This window comes from Sorex fumeus, unplaced genomic scaffold (genome assembly GCF_029834395.1).
Source record: "Sorex fumeus unplaced genomic scaffold, SorFum_2.1 ptg000128l, whole genome shotgun sequence".
NCBI classification, from domain to species: Eukaryota; Metazoa; Chordata; class Mammalia; order Eulipotyphla; family Soricidae; genus Sorex; species Sorex fumeus.
The window spans coordinates 23,821,063-23,838,406 of NW_026606185.1; the positions used below are offsets into that span (position 1 = coordinate 23,821,063).

General features: G+C 43.8%; 1 protein-coding gene across 2 annotated transcripts in view; it reads left to right on the plus strand.

The window, feature by feature from the left end:
- Positions 1-15,037: 15,037 nt before the first annotated feature.
- Positions 15,038-17,344, plus strand: part of YES1 (YES proto-oncogene 1, Src family tyrosine kinase) — a 78,059-nt gene continuing 75,752 nt past the window's right edge. Inside the window, exon 1 of one of the 2 annotated variants that reach the window (XM_056138127.1) lies at positions 15,038-15,279. The gene's annotated coding sequence lies outside the window, so the exon portion shown is untranslated. Of the gene's footprint in view, positions 15,280-15,317; positions 15,529-17,344 lie in introns of those variants that run through there. The other variant, XM_056138128.1, reaches the window with a different exon arrangement.

Consider the following 17,344-nt stretch of genomic DNA (forward strand, 5'->3'; position numbering starts at 1 on the left):
AAGGACCCCGAGCATGGCAAGGAGTAATTCCTGAATGCATGAACCAGAAGTAACCCCTGTGCATCACTGGGAGTGACCCAAAAAGCAAAAACAAAAAACTAAAACAAAAACAAATAAAGTTCTTTCTATTTTCAAGTTGGCTGCGTGCAAGGCAAACACCCTACCCGCTGTGCTAGCTCCTCACATGGATTTTCAAACTGATTCTCTTAAAGAAAAGCTTAAAAGTAACAAAATTTACCAAAAACTGGCTAAGTCTTTGCATTATCCTGTGTTGCTAACCATCTCAGAATTTTATATATATTTTTAAAATTTTTGAAATGTTTATCAGACTCTTGATAATGCCAAGCTCTTAGAAACACTCTAAACAGGGACTGGACAAGAATAGACGACTGGTTAAAGAAACTTTGGTACGTCTACACAATGGAATACAATGCAGCTGTTAGCAAAGATGAAGTCATGGAATTTGCTTATAAGTGGATGGTCACGAAGAGTATCATGCTAAGTGAAATGAGTCAGAAAGAGAGGAACAGACATAGAAGGACTGCACTCATTTGTGGAATATAAAATAATAAGAGATTGACATCCGGACAACAACAGACACTGTATTGTTTCATAATTGGAAACCTGTCATGTGAGCTGGGGAAGAAGGCAGCTGGACTAGAAAAGGGATCACTAAGTCAATGATGGTTGGAGGAATTGTTCAGGATGCTAAATGTGTGCTGAAAGTAGATAAAGAACCAAAAGTGATAGCCTCTCGGTATCTATATTGAAAACCATAATGCCCAAAAGTAGAGAGAGAGAGAATGGGGGAAATTGTCTGTCATAGAGGTAGGGAGAGAGTCGGAAAGGGGGGATACTGGGGACATTGGTGATGAAAAATGTGCACTGGTGGAGGGACAGGTGTTTGATCATTGTATGACTGAAACTCAAACATGAAAGCTTTGTAACTGTATCTCATGGTGATTCAATCACTTAATAATCACTTAACTTCCCGTTAGTCCCGTTAGTCCTCGATTTGCTCAAGCAGGCACCAGTAACATCTCCATTTGTCCCTGTTGCGTGCTAGTGTAGCCCAATGGCATCTGTTCGCTCTGGGAACATGAAGAGCCTCAAACCGATCGTTCATGATCTTGATGAAGAAGTCTGACCATCTGGTAGGTGGGCGGCCATGTGGTCTTTTGACATCCCGTGGAATCCAGTCAGTAATAGCTCTAGTCCAGCGGTCGTCTTTAAATCTCATTACGTGACCAGCCCATCTGATTTTTGACACCTTGGCAAACGAGACAGCGTCCCTGATTCTTGATCGTGATGGATGTTGGAACTCCGGAATCTTTCTCTCATTTGAGTGAAACGTGATATTCCAAGCATAGCTCTTTTAATTCCTCTTTGGGAGACCCAAATAGCATTCTCATCCTGTTTACGTAGGGCTCAGGTCTCTGAGGCGTATGTTAATGCCGGAAGAACAGTGGAATCAAAGAGATGTGCCCGGAGCCAAGGTTCTTCGTCCTCTTAGCTATTTCTTCGATGTTCTTGAAGGCGTTCCAAGCCGCTCTCTTCCTCTTGCGCAGCTCAGGTGCCAGGTCATTTGTCATGTTGACTTCTCGATCTAGGTACACATAGCTGTTGCATTCGGAGATGGTCGTTCCATTGAAAGTGAATGGGACATCAGGAACGAGGCTGTTTCTCATGAACATTGTCTTCGTAAGATTCAGCTGTAGTTCTGCCTTTCCACACTCACAGTCAAAGTCGGCCAGCATTTGTGCCGCTTGGCTGATGTTTGGTGTTATTAAAACAATGTCATCAGCAAAACGGAGGTGGTGTAGTTGCTGACCATCTATCTTCACTCCCATTCCTTCCCATTCCAGTCATCGCATGATGTTCTTGAGGGTGGCACTGAAGAGTTTCGGTGAAATGGTATCACCCTGCCGAACCCCTCTCTTGACATCAATGATTACTTCTTTGTAGAATGGCGAGATCCTGGTAGTGAATCTGTAATACAGCTCACGGAGGATCTTGATGTATTGGGCTTGAATGCCCTGATTGGCTAGGGCTTCAATGACTGCTTCCATCTCAACAGAATCAAAGGCCTTCTTTAAATCAATGAACATTAAACAGAGCGGCATCTTGAACTCCCGAGAAACCTCAATGAGCTTGGTTATCGTGTGGATATGGTCCATTGTGCTGAATCCTTTGCGGAACCCGGCTTGCTCGCATGGTTGTCCTTCATCTAGTGTTCTGCCAATCCTATTTAGGATGACTCGAGTGAACAACTTGTAGATGACAGACAATAGGCAGATCGGGCGATAGTTGCCAATGTCATGGATGTCTCCCTTCTTGTACAGTAGTACAGTCCTGCTGGTTTTCCATTGGGACGGAACCTTGCATTCAGATAGGTGATTCAATAAAAAAATAAAATAATAAACAGGGGCTAGAGAGATAGTACCATGAAGTCTCTTGTTTGCACGTGGCAGACACAGGGTTTGATCCCCAGCACCCCATATGGTTACCCAAGCCCACCTGTAGTGATACCTGTGTAGAGCCAGAAGTAAGGCCTGAGCACCACCAGGTGTAGTTCCCTAAACCAAAAATAACAGAAAAACCCACTCTAACCAGATAAGAAAATGCTGTTGTTTGGCTATATAGCTTATTATTCCAAAGGAAATTATACTGACAATTTTTATTGCAAAGATATGAGATTTTAGAGTAAAGCTTTAACACATTATTGATTACAGAGACTTTTACAAAAAAAGAAATTTTTTTCAAGTTTTTTCAAATAAGATCCACAGCTAGACATTAGGTCTTTTTTTTTTTTAAAGTTTTATTTTGTTTTGTTTATTTTGCTTTTGGGGTCACACCCAGTGATGCACAGGGGTTACTCCTGGCTCATGCACTTGGGAATTATTCCTGGCGGTGCTCGGGGGACCATATGGGATGGTGGGAATAGACCCAGGTGGGCCACGTGCAAGACAAACACCCTACCCACTGTGCTAGCGCTCCAGCCCTGACATTAGATTTTTAAGAGTGTGTGCTGAATCTAAATATTTCCTAGAACAAGAAACTCAAATAATTTTTTTAAAGTACTACACCATAATTCAAATGTTCTAGTCTGTAGTTCTCAACAAATCTATTATTTGGTTTGTTTCTATTTTAACTTGTTGGGCTTAATTTTACATAAAATGAGCATGAATGCCAATTTTCTATTTTCTATGCCAAAATTATAAGGTCTCTTAACAACTTTAAGGTTACTCCTATTTGTACTATTTAAATAGCAACCTCCGTGTGAGTCACTGTATACACTTTCATTCTTTAGTCATTGTTGTTGATTCTTTTGTGAACATGATTTCAAGTATTCATGAGGACACAGACCCATACAAATTAATGACCACAGCATTGAGCTCAAATAATTGGATACATTTATAGATTGGTGCACTAATAGCAACTAAAGATGACAGTAAACTAAGTAGTCGTTAATTGTTTTAGCAAAACAACGTGTGTTAGGATTGGAGAGATAGTACAGCGGCAGGGCACTTGTACCCATTTGATCCCTGGCATCCCATATGGTCCCCCAAGCACCACCAGGAGTGATTTCTGAGTGCAAAGCCAGGAGTAAACCCTGAGCACCACTGGGTGTGGCCCCCAAAAGTAAAAGTGTGTTTAAACATTGTTCAATTGGTAACTTTTTTTATAATATTAAAATATAATCTAATATAATTAAAATTAAAATTTTAATACAATATATTTTATTCTGATAAAATTACAAAAGTAGAATGAAAGAAAAAAATTTAAATGGGGGGCATCAGGGCTATCCCTTTTAGTGCTTGGTGGGAAGCCAGATGATCAAATTCAAGGACTGATATATGCAAAGCAACATTCTTAGTGAAGCCACGTCTCTGAGGCAAAAAAATCAAAAATCCTTTAAGAAAAGAACATTTAAAAATATATGATAACTGTGACTAACTTATGCAAACTATTTTCAATGTAGACCAAACAGAGAATGTGTTCTATAATAATTTTTTAAGCATACTGGTATTCAATTGGACTTAAAGGATACCTGTTTAGAATAGAATTTGATAATAAGAGAAAATTCAAATGAATTTCAAAGCAGTTGCTTCAATAAAATTATTACTATCACATATAATGTCATCCCCCAAAGGTTTTTCAATATGAAAGATCGAAATCTAATACAGAACACAAGAAGATATGCCTTGCACACAGCTGACCCAGGTTCAGACCCTGGCATCCTAAATGGAATCTTTAGCTCTCTAAGAGTAACTCCTCTGAGTGCCCTGGAATAAGCCTGGAGCACTGTTGGGTGTGGTCCTAACACCAGAACAAACAAACAAAACAACATAAGACTGAGGAACTATTATTATTCCTCCTTGTCAGAATTTTACAAAAGTAATACCCCAAATCATCTTACTGAACTAATACAAGAGGAAAAAAGTCCCCATTTAAGATGCTCATTGTTTGGTGTCCTAGGCTACATCTTTCAAACTGGACCATCTCCTAATAACCAGATGCAGCCACTACACTGCTTGAAACAAATATCACTGATAGGCTTTCAATCCCCTTTTTATTGAAAAAGATCCCTACAAAATTTTTGAAAATATGGGGCTAGAGCAATAGTAAAGTGGGTAGGACATTTGCCTTGCACATGTTCTACCTGAGTTCAATCCCCGGCATCCCATATGGTCCCCTTGACCATCACCAGTAGTAATTTCTGAGCTCAGAGCCAGGAGTAACTCTAAGCACTGCTGAGTGTGGCAAAAACAAACAAACAAACAAACAAACAAAAAACAACAGAAAACACCAAATCAAACCCAAAACCCCAACAAAACAAAACTGAAATCAATTAGTGTTCACATTCCTTAAATTTCTACCTCCACTACCCAGCCATAGCGACACTCCAGGATGCTTTCCAGATGCTCAGACTGAGACTCACGCACAACTGAAGCCCCACAGAACAAGATAAGCAGAACTCTGAGACCTTGGACTCCAGGCTCAAAGGACCTGGGGACAGAGATCCTCTGCTTGCTCCCACCAACCACAGGTGGCGAGGGGATTAAAACCAGGAGCCCCACCCTACCGTGCCCTGTCTGATTCCACCAACCACCAGAGACCCAGGGATTGGATTGTGCACAGAAGACCCACCCTACCTCTACCTGTACCAGATAAATACCTCTCTGGCAGACCTCCACGACCTCCACTACCCAGCCATCACCAAGCTCCAGGATGCTTTCCGGACCGAGCGGCAAGACACTTAATACCCATCTTCCAGAATTGCTGTACCATATTTGATAGGGTTCAAATATGGTTTGAACCATGGGAACACATACAAGAGCAATTAGAAGCTGCCCCAAAAGCTTCTATCCCTCTCGGAGAGCCTGGCAAGCTACCGAGAGTATTCCACCCACACGGCAGAGCCTGGCAAACTATCCGTTGTGTATTCGATGCGCTAAAACCATTAATTCCAATGGATCTTATTCCCCTGACCCTGAAGGCGTCACCAATATGGCAGCATTGAGAAGGATGAGAAAGGAGATGTTGATTAAAAACTCAAGGCCAAACTAGACTGCCAAAACAAAGAAAGACAAAAATGATTGTCTGTACTTTCAATGCATGTATACTAGCATCAGATGCATCCATCGAGGACCTGATGAAACAAGCGTGAAAGATCAAGTACAACATCATTGGTCTGACCGAGACAAGAAAGCATCAATCACATCACGCCGTTTTCGACACAGGAGAACTGTTTCTTGGAACATGTGATAAAAGAGGTGTCGAAGGTGTCGGTGTCTTTGTCAACAGGAATTTGGCCATGAGCATTGATTCATTTGAATGCCTAACAACCTGAATTGGATGATTACACTTGAATAGATGATGCTCACTGCCAGCAGTTTATATCTTCGTTGTCTGTGCACCAACATCCAATAATGATGAAGGAGAAATTGAGAAGTTCTACATGGAGCTGGAGAAGTTCTATAAAGAAGGCCACACCTTCTACAAGACCATTGTCAAAGATTTTAATGCCAAGATAGGACCGAGAAGATTAGCCAAAGAACTCTACATCGGGACCATGGCCTAGAATGGAAAAACAGGGTGACAGATTGTCTCAGTTCATCATGTCAACCAAGACCATCCATGGTAACTCACAGTTCCAGAAGGCAGAATCTAAACATTGGACATGGAAGTCTCCCGGTGGAAGGTTCCACAACAAAATTGACCACATCATATTCAATCGACGGTTTTGTCTGACTGATGTTGCTGTTGTCCCAAAATTCCAAATGGGATTGGACCACTGTCTCCTTCATGCAAAATTCTACTTCACAGAGCAGGGAGAAAGGGCTGCAAAGTTTAAGAAGAGAACTCCCAGAAAGACCACCAACTGGGAGTTCTTTGGCACTAATACTACAACATGGGAAGATGCCATTGTTGACAACATTGACGAGGAATACAATCGACTAGTTCAGCACCTCCATAATTGTGCAAGGAATGCCAAGACAGAGATAACCACAAAAAAAAAAATCGCCTGTCTTCGAAAACTCTTGAGCTTATTCGCCAGTGTGGTTTGGGACATGCCTCAGGCAATCGCAAGCGAACATCCAAGCTCGCAAAGCAGTGCAGAGATGCGATCAAGGAAGACCTCAAAGAGAAAAGAGCAGAAGTGCTGGTAGATGCGGCAGAATCTGGGAAAAGCATTCGTAACACCTGCCTGTCCTTTGCCAACCACAAGACCAAGATGACTGCCCTCCAACGTCCTGATGGATCTATCACAGCTTCCAGAAGGGCAAAGGAAAAGATTATCCATGACTTCTACTCAGATCTCTTCAACAGCCACATCCACCTGCCCACATACCAAATTCCGCAGGATGGATATGTCGTTCCCCAATGTTCTCCCATCTGATATTTCATATGCCTTTTCATCAGTAAAGAAATGAACAGCACCCGGCCCAGACAAGGTCAGACTTGAACACCTGGAGAACCTGCTGTCAGTACTCATCAATACGCTGGCTCGGCTCTTCACACGCTACCTGTCTGAATGCAAGGTTTCATCCCAATGGAAAACCAGCAGGACTGTACTACTGTACAAGAAGGAAGACATCCACAACATTGGCAACTATCGCCCAATCTGCCTATTGTCTGTCATCTACAAGCTGTTCACTCCAGTCATCCTGAATAGGATTGGCAGAACACTAGATGAAGGACAACCATGTGAGCAAGCTGGGTTCCAAAAAGGATTCAGCATGATTGGCCATATCCACACGATAACCAAGCTCATTGAGGTTTCTCGGGAGTTCAAGATGATGCTCTGTCTAACGTTCATTGATTTAAAGAAGGCCTTTGATTCTGTTGAGATGGAAGCAGTCATTGAAGCCCTAGCCAGTCAGGGCATTCAAACTCAATACATCAGGATCCTCCATGAGCTGTATTACGGATTCACTACCAGGATCTCACCATTCTACAAAGAAGTGATCATCCATGTCAAGAAAGGGGTTCGGCAGGGTGATACCACTTCACCAAAACTCTTCAGTGCCACCCTTGAGAACATCATGAGATGACTGGAACGGGAAGGAATGGGAGTGAAATAGATGGTCGGCAACTACACTACCTCTGCTTTGCTGATGACATTGTTCTAATAATACCAAACATTAGCCAAGTGGCACAAATGCTGGCCGACTTCGACCATGAGTGTGGAAAGGTTGGACTACAGCTGAATCTCACAAAGGCAGTGTTGATAAGAAATAGCCTCATTCCTGACACTCCATTCGCTCTCAATGGAACGGCTATCTCTGAATGCAACAGTTATGTGTACCTAGGTCGAGAAGTCAACATGACAAATGGCCTGGCACCTGAGTTGTGCAGGAGGAAGAGAGTGGCTTGAAACGCCTTCAAGAGCGTCGAAGACATAGGTAAGAGGACCAAGAACCTCTGGCTCTGGGCACATCTCTTCGATTCCACTGTTCTTCCTGCATTAACATACGCCTCAGAGATCTGGGCCCTACGAAGACAGGATGAGAACACTATTAAGGTCTCCTAAAGAGGAATTGAAAGAGCTATGCTTGGAATATCAAGTTTCACTCAAATGAGAGAAAGAATCCAGAGTTCCAACCTCCGACAACAGTCAAGAATCAGCGACTCGGGACACTGTCTCATTTGCCAAGGCGATGAAAATCAGATGGGTTGGACATGTAAGGAGATTTGGAGACAACTGCTGGACTAGAGACATTATTGAGGATTCCACGGGACGTCAAAAGACCGCATGGCCGCCCACCTACCAGATGGTCAGACTTCTTCATCAAGACCCTGAATGATTGGTTGGCGGCTCTTTGTGTTCCTAGAGCGAACAGATGCCATTGGGCTACACTAGCACGCGATAGGGACAAATGGAGACACTACTGGTGCCTGCTCAAGCAAATCAATGATTAACGGGAAGTCAAATGATCAAGTGATCAAATTTCTATACAAAGAATATTTCATACCACTGACTTCTAATCTCCAAGTTAATAAAGTTAATACCGGATAAAACTACATAGGAATTGTCAGTAGATATCTACAAATGTTTTACAAATTAATGAATAATCTGACTTTCAAAAAACCAAGGGACCAACAAAAATTCAAAAATCTACCTAATATCAAGTTATTCTTTGTTTGTTTTTTTGTTTAGGGGTCACTCCCGGTGGTGCTCAGGGGCCACTCCTGGCAAGTTCATGGGACCAATAGGTACTGAGATAGAACTCAGGTTGGCCTCATGAAAGGCAAACACCTTATCCACTATACTATCTCTCCTGATCCAATCCTTAACAATTTATTTAGTTCAATTACTGAGTTATGGTTCTTATTGAAAGACTTCGATTACCAAGGCTTGATGGATTACAATGTAAACTCAATGAAACTAAACCCTAAAATTCCATTATACTGTAAACCAATAAATAGTCAATAAAATTTTTTAATTAAAAAAATAAAATATAATCATTGAGTTAACCTAGATAATATGCATTTGGCAAGATAATTATTTATGTAGTACATGTTTAATCCTTTATTAGACAGTTTTGTTTGAAGACCATGGTTTTAGGGGAAACAACCATGTCACTGGAAGACTGATTTGGTAAATGTCAATTACTATTCACTTGAAACTTAAATTTAATACATGATGGCTGTGTGTGTGTGTGTGGGGGGGGGGGGTGGTGGGGGTGGTGATTACTTGGCTGTGCTTGGGACCCTAGAGGCCACTCCTGGTAGTTCTCAACCTAGCTGTTTTGGGCCTTGACAGGCACTGGGCTAAGTGATGAAATGTTGCTTCATCTGGCAGTGCTGGGGGCCAATAGGGTCACCTCATAGGTACTCAGGAAACCTAAATTTAATTTATATTATAATTCCAGAGATCAAACTTGGGACCTTTCATGTGAAAGATATATTCATCACTGTTTATGCTGTCTTCCCAAACATATATGGTCTTCAGGACTAGGCAATCTCTTCTTAAATTTTGCAGGGCTAGGCAATCTCTTCTTAAATTTTATTACTTTCCAAAAGTACATTACCCCCATACCTATATGCCTGCAATAATACCAACCTCCAGAATAACCATAAGTCAATAAATCAGATAAAGCATCACACAAAGTGAGAACTGAAGACAAGATAGTTATAGTTACTGATCTTAAGCATCTGCATTATCAATATAATTATTTCATTTGCGTGACTTAAACATTTAGCGAAAGTATATATCTTAAATGATATTTGCTATCTGTTATCCTCTGAGAAAGAAGAAAAACTAAGCAGTCATTTCAAGTGATCATATATTCTCATGCGAGTCAAAGAGGTTTAAATGCACAAAATAATATTTGGTGAGATTTTAATGTGTTTAAACACAAATTAAAAAATATGTCACTAAAAATATAAAAAGTTGTGTCTCAAAATATTAAAACAGGTTTTCAAAGACATATATATTCTGAAAAAGTTTAAAAAGCCTCATTGACAATACTAACTACAGCACAACTAATAATAAAAAGCTCCTTCATATCAACCCTAAATTATCAATTTTTTCTTTTTGGGTCACACCCAGCAATGCACACGGGTCACTTCTGGCTCTGCTCTCAAGAATTACCCCTGTCGGTGCTCAGGGGACCATATGGGAAGCTGGGAATCAACCCGGGTTGGCCACATGCAAGGCAAATGCCTTACCCACTGTGCTTTCGCTCCAGCCCCTAAATTATTAATTATCTAAAGTCAGTAACTTAAAAGAATGTGCCTTTTTTATACCTTTCTTTTCTAAAACTTTGGTGTAGGTAAACATTCTAATATTAACTTTTTGCCTTAAAGCAAAGTTACGTTCTACTTTTTATAACCCATTTGTAAAGATTTCCAGGAAGTAGCATTCTGGTAGCAATTTTAATGTGTTTAAACTCAAAGCCAAGGACACTGACATATTATGACCACATATCAGCTTAATATATCAGAAAAGTAAAGACCAAGAATCTGGTAATAGCTACAGGAATTGCAAGTATAGATTTTTCTACAGAGGAAATTACAAGCTTATGGGGCAAAGATGAGGTATGTGTTCCAACATCTAAAACTAATTTCAGGTGGTAAAGGCTTGAATCATCACTGTACTGGGAAAAATATCCAAGAATACAGTTAGTGCTCTGGAAAAGAATGTGCTTTGCTGCTATCTAAAGCAATGCCTGTCCTGGGCAGGCAGAAGGCAGGGATAGTTCTGTTCTAGTTTTGGGGTCTTACATCTGTGTAAGGACAAATGCTTAATGTTGGGAGGCTGTATTCTCCATCCCTACTTCTCCCTGTCCATCTGCTTCATGTTCCTTCAGAAAACTTGCTCTCCCTCCATTTCCATTTGATCCCTTATCTACGCTGCACTTCTACTCTGCTGAGACAGCCCTCATATCTGAGTTTACCACCAGCAGTCCAGGTCAGTAGTATAGACTAGTAGTTCTTATAAGTAAAGAACAGGGAAACTCTCTACTTAGGCAGACAGATAATTTAATGGAAGAATTTCAGAAAATGGACAGTAAGAGAATTCTTCAGGGTCAGGCAGAAACCAAGAAATGTGGGACCAGACTGATAGTACAGCGTGAAGGGCATTTGCCTTGCACATGGCCAACCAGAGTTTGATTCCTGGTGTCCCATATGGTTCTCCAAACACCTCCAGGAGTAATTGCTCCGTGCAGAGCTAGGAGGAACCACTTAGCATCACTGGGTGGACACAAAAAAGCTAAAATAAATAAATAAATAAATAATAAACAAAAAGAAACCAAGAAATGTGAGGAGAAATGTGATGGACTACTTACGTTGTAGGCACACTCAGCCCTGGACATATTGACTGCTACCAGATTCCCTTACTCTTGGGCACTCAACTCATACAGTCACCAGGAATAATCTCTGAATCCCCTTCGTGTCATTCCCCCATATTAAATATTCCAAACTTGTGTCAGGGAGTGGAGATACATCACAGGGCTACACTACAGCTATTGGTAGAGTATGGGTCCTCAGAGGACCTTGGGATAGAGGAACTTGGTTTAACAGCCTCAAAGGTGTCCCCTACTCAATGGGCATGGAGCCCTCCAGCTTAGAAAATGTTGTCACAGAACAGAATGAGGAACTAAGTGGAGAGGATGAAATTTTGAAGGAATGGGCAAGACTTCCTACAAATATGTAGAGTGGGTACCAGGAGGAGCGGGAGCAGAACCTAGAGAATTTTAAAATATGACAGGACTGGAACTAAACTTTGAGAAAACCAAAAAGACCTGAAGTTAGACATGATTCCAACAGCAAAGACCAGAAATGAAAGAAAAGAAAAAGAAAAACAAGTCTGGAATTGAGGAGGCAGTACCAAGCACAGAGTAGAATTCTAAGATTATGTGAAAAACTGGGGAGAACAACAGTATAGCAGAAAGTTGGGCTAAATTTGCTGAAGTTCACAGAAGATTGCCATTAGTTACATTTATCTGTTGTACATGTGTCCTTAAATAGCCAGTTGAATTGGTTTTCTTAGACTTCTTAATGTAGGGTTTTGGAAAATTTGGCAAGAGTAAAAGAATTCTGAAGCCACAACCAAAAATTAATTCAAAATCAAACACCTAAGGAATCTAAGGTGTTCCTGGCAGTGTTTGCCCGTGTTGCGTTTCTTGGGTGGTAAGGGGCTATGAATGAAGAAAGTGGCTTCTGTTTTTCCACTCAAAACTCCTTAAGTCTGAGAAATGTTTACATGACTCTGGGCATGTGAAAGAGGTATACAAATCAAACTTTTCTATAAAATCCTAAGTTTATGTTAAATGTTTTGTGACCCTCACACTTATAGACCCCACTGGGTCACAACCGTATTAGAAGCTAGATCTTAGACCACTCGTGCACAGTTGAGGGGATGTAAACTGTAATACAGGATTCCAGTCCCAAAGGCAGGGAAAGATTCAAGGACATTCAGAAATTGAGCTATTTTACTGTATCTCTCCAGTCATTATGCTCAGCACAGTGGGCTTAATATTCCAGAACAAATAATATATTCTGATCTTTTATATCTTTGGTTGGAGGAGTTTGGATATTTTCTTCTAATAGAGCTGAGGAGTTGCGACCCAGTAGAAAAGGATAAGGCTAAAACGATGTACATAGGGGATGGAGCGATAGCACAGCAGGTAGGGCGTTTGTCTTGCATGTGGCCGACCCGGGTTTGATTCCCAGCATCCCATATGGTTCCCTGAGCACCGCCGGGAGTAACTCCTGAGTGCAGAGCCAGGAGTGACCCCTGTGCATTGCCGAGTGTGACCCCCAAAAAAGCAAAAACAAACAAACAAAAAAAAAAACGATGCACACAACTATAGGCTCTGAGCTGATCTGAAGAGATCCAGGCCTGCGGTAGTTAGCACCATTGGATGGGCAGCATTTTAAGGGAATTGGTGGTTAGCAGATGGTTGCGAAAAGGCAGAAACCAATGCCTGTAGTCCATGCAGGATTTCTAAATAACAGGAAGGCAAAATCATAAGTGTAACCTCAAAGACGGAAGCTGCAGCAGATTATGAACAGCAGGTAGGAGAGGTTATCCTAAACACATTAACATTTCCTGGCAAACCCATATGTTCCAGGGGGATAGTAAGTGCTCCATTGCAAAATTCCTAATCTCTCAAATATGTAATATTTGTAATCTCAAATACTTGTAAGCATTAATCAACTTAAATACACTTGACTTTTACAAAGGATCTAACATTTCATTCATTTTGCTTTTGCAGACTCTCCCAGAGTCTCCAAGATTTAAGTTCCTTATCACTCTTAGCACACATAATCAAGCCAGACTATCCAGTCTGGGTGCGACAAAGAAAATTAGCTACTTCCTTTGTCCATTTTTCAAATGAACAGATTTTCACTTAAAAGCAAATTCTATTGTACCAAGTTCAGTAAGAGATTAAGTAGATTCATTCTGTCTCTCTGTGTTTGTGTGTGTGTGTGTGTGTGGTGTAAACTTTAGATATTCCTGGAAGTGGATTGATAAATATCCCCCCAAAAGATAACAGGTAATTAGGGAACAAAAAGATTCAAATGAAGACCAAGAGAAGAAAGCTCAATAAATTAATTTAACCTAAACATGTAAGAGTTTTAACATCATCACCACCATTAAAACCCAAAAGAACCTCTCTGAAACCACTTCACCACTAAAGCTGGGGGTCTGGGCATTTATTATTAATTTTGAGGGTTTGTTTTCGGGCCACCCTCAACAGTACTCAGGGCTTACTCCAAGCAGGATTTAGGAGACCCTATCAGGTGCCCAAAATCAAACTGGGACAGTCCTGGGAAAGGGAAGCGTCTTATCTACTATACTATCTCTCGGGCCCCAGTTATTATTTTGTTGATTTTTTTAGGGCAGAGATTCAGCTCAGGGCCTCATACATGAAAGGTATGTGTTCTACCACTGAGCCATATATCTATCATCTTACTGTTTGAAGTTGAAAGCTTCAGACAACAAGATCTGTTTCATTTAGAAAACTGCTCAAGAAATCTATTTTCTAGTTTAAACAAAACCATTAAGTACAAGTTTACATGAAAACTGCCGCCCAAGGCTCTTCGTGGCAAACAAACTTTTAGTAGCTAAAACAAATCAAGAAAGCACTAAGTGAAAGTTTTGTGTGCCTTGTGTGCCTTTCTGTGAACTTGACCTCAGCCGCTACACCTTTCGTTCTTTCATCGAGCTGGGGGAGGGGGGGTAGAGGGGCTGGGGTCTGGGGTGGGGAGAAAGGGTCAAATGCTTACACGCATTTCCCAAGTTCCTAGAATACCAGGACACACTGACCCGTGTGACGGTGCTCTTTCGTGTTCGTCGAAAACGACTCAAAATTTCACAAACACACACACACACAAAAAAAAAACCCACAAAGGAAACCAACAATCCCTCAATCGCAGTTCTGATATCTACCGAAGAGGAAACCCTAAGAGGAAGCTACGCTTCAGCGGGCGCTTTCCAGTCTTCAGGAGTCTCAGTTACTCAGCCCGTTCCCACTGGGAAGCGTCCGCCCCTTCGCCTTGCGCCCCCCAATTCCTTGCGCTTCGCTCCCCTCTTCCTCCAGGCCCCCCAGGCAGAGCAGGGGGAGGTGTGCAGGTTGTGAAGAGCCGGCTTCGCAGCGCTCGCGGCCCCGCGGTCGGGACGTGTGCCTCAGTTTCCACAGCTGTCGAGCGGGAGCGGAGCCGCCGCGCCAGTTCCCGGGCGGGCCGTGGCCGGGCTGGCGTCCTCGGCGCCGTCCCGGGGAGCCGAACGAAACTCCCGCTGCCGGGAGACGGGCCAAGCGCACTCCCCTCGGCCGCTCGGGCCCGACCTGCAGTCAACAGGAAGCTCCGGGGGCTGGGACGGGAGCCCGGCCTCGGAAGGCGGCCAGACGGGAGCGCCGGGGCCGGCGGTGGCCGGGGCGCGAGGGAGCGGGCAGAGTCTCCACTCGCCACCACAAAGGGCGCGGGACGTGGAAGGGAGACGCCAAGGACCCCTCGGAAAACTCACCCCACGCCCCGGCCCGCCCTCCACACAGCCCCGAGCGCCCCCGACGCCCTCTCCCCCGCGCAGCCAACCCGGGGCGGCGGCTGAGGAGGGGGCGCCGCAGAGGCGCCTCCCCCGCCTCCACACGCCCCCTCGGCCCGCGCGGCCCCGCCGCCGCCATGTTGGTCGGAAGGAGTGACTCGGACTAGACGAGGCCCCTCGGCCAGGCCGGCCCCGAGCCCGCGGGCGCGCGCGCCGCTCCCGGAGGCGGGGGCGCGCGGGGGGCGGCGAGGCGGGGCGCGGGGGCGCGCGCGCAGGTAGCCGCAGCCCCCGGCGCGAGCAGAGGGGCGGAGCCGCGCGCGAGGGCGGCCGCGGGGTGGGGGAGCCCGGGAATTCCCTCCTCCCGGAGTGCGGCGTCCGGGCCCGGCCGTGCCGTCGTCGCTGCCGCCGGGCGCCCGGGCCGTGGAGGTGGAGGACGGAGAGGGCCCCGTGGGCCTCGCCTCCGGCCCGCTCCGCCACCCCCAGGGCCCGCGGCGGCGACTCCTGCGAGCGCGGCTGCGGGGCAGGTAAGGACCCCGCGGGGCAGCGGCCGGCTCTAGGCCCGGGCGCCTCGGAGCGCCGCCGGCCGGAGTCGGGAAGTTGGCTGCAAACTTCTCCCCTCCCCCGGCGCGGCGCGGCGCGGGCGTGTCTCCTTCCCGCTGCTACCTGCTGGCGCCCCGCGCCGCGCCCGCCCCGCCGCCGCGCCCCGGTCTCCGCCCCGGTCCGCTCCAGGTCCTCGGAACCCTGGGGGGGTCTCTCCCACCGCGTCTTTGAGGTCGCGGGGCCGGATCTGCTTAGGCGCCCCCGGCCGACGGAAGGGGCGACGGACGCGGCCCCGCGCCCTGTGTGTGCCCAGGTTGGTGCAGCGGGTCGCCCCCGGCTCGGGGTCGCCGATGAGGCTTCGCGGGGCGAGTTCTCGCTGGTCGGGTTTGATTGAAAACCGCAACCTGCGAAAGTTTTCCTTTGTTTTGGGTTGGGGGTTGGGAAATCTGCGGTTTGGATCCACTTGGACTGTCTGCTGCCACTCGACTCGCCTCCCAGTTGGTTTGAGTGTGTCTCTCCACATGTGTTACTGAACAATTTCAAGTGTGTGTTTCGTCTTGATGATTGCTTCCAGCCCCCCCCCCCCCCTTCTTAATTGGGCATAGGGCAGCAAGTCTGATGAAGGAACAGCTTTAATTTTTGGTTTGTATTGTTAGTTGCATTATCTTCCGCGTAATTAATTGTAACAGGCTTGGCATAAATAACACATGGTCTAAAGATCGAGAGATGAAATAACGAAAAGTTGATTCTAGATGATTCACGTATGCGTACGTGTGTGAGTTTTTTCTTGTGTCCTCACTGGAGGATCACAGTGCCCAAATCTTGACAGTTCTAAGTGTATTTAACCGGTCTGTTAAGTTTCTAAAGTAAATTACACACTAAGGAAAATAATAACCAAATGTTTACCTAATGTAGGCTCTCAAGGCAATAGTGTGTGATAAGTCTAAGATTTAAGGAGCGCGGTGCTAGGCACACAGTGGACAGGGCATTTTGAATGAACAGTCTTGGACACCAAGGATTTTATATCCATGATATATAATCTTCATACATTGCTCCGAAGAAAGTGTTATTTCATTGAGTCCCACATAATGTTTAGTCAAACTATGCATATATAAAATATATATATTAAGTGAATATATGACCCTTGCATAGTTGATGTTTAAGGAAAGCAAGCTGAAGTATTTTAAGTTTGGGACATTCAGAAGCCTTCAGTAGAGATTTTAAATGCTGGCTGACAGCTCATAAGGTCCTAATTTTGAAAAAAAAAATTGCCTTTAAAACTGCATGCAAGATAGTTCATATCCATGTTTCCAGAATAAAAGATAAAAGGTCTCTTAAAATAGCGTGCTTTGCTGTAACCACCATGATGTTATAATAGCTTTAATTTTGCACTATGTTTTTGCTGACTTCATAAACCACAAAATTGACTCCTTTCTGTTCAACTGAAAGTGAAATTACAGCTTTGACCTATCTTCCTGGGATAGGTGGAATTTGTCTTATGGCTTGAAGTATAATGTTAATACTTGGTTTAAGTTTTTATTTTTACTTAAAGGAAATTCTTAAGCTGAATATCAATATCTGTGCAAATAAATTTTCTTAATGCTATGTATCGTTAAAAGAATATTGAGTGTTAGTGACCCAGTGTACCAATGCTGATGTAAAATTCTTTTATCAATTTTGCATCTTTTTAGGCAATAATTTGTTAATGTAATTTTTCTTTACATGTGTACTTAATCTAGTGTGTCTTCAGTGAAAGCCTCATTAATTATTATTAGCATTTTTTATAAAATGAATTTGTAT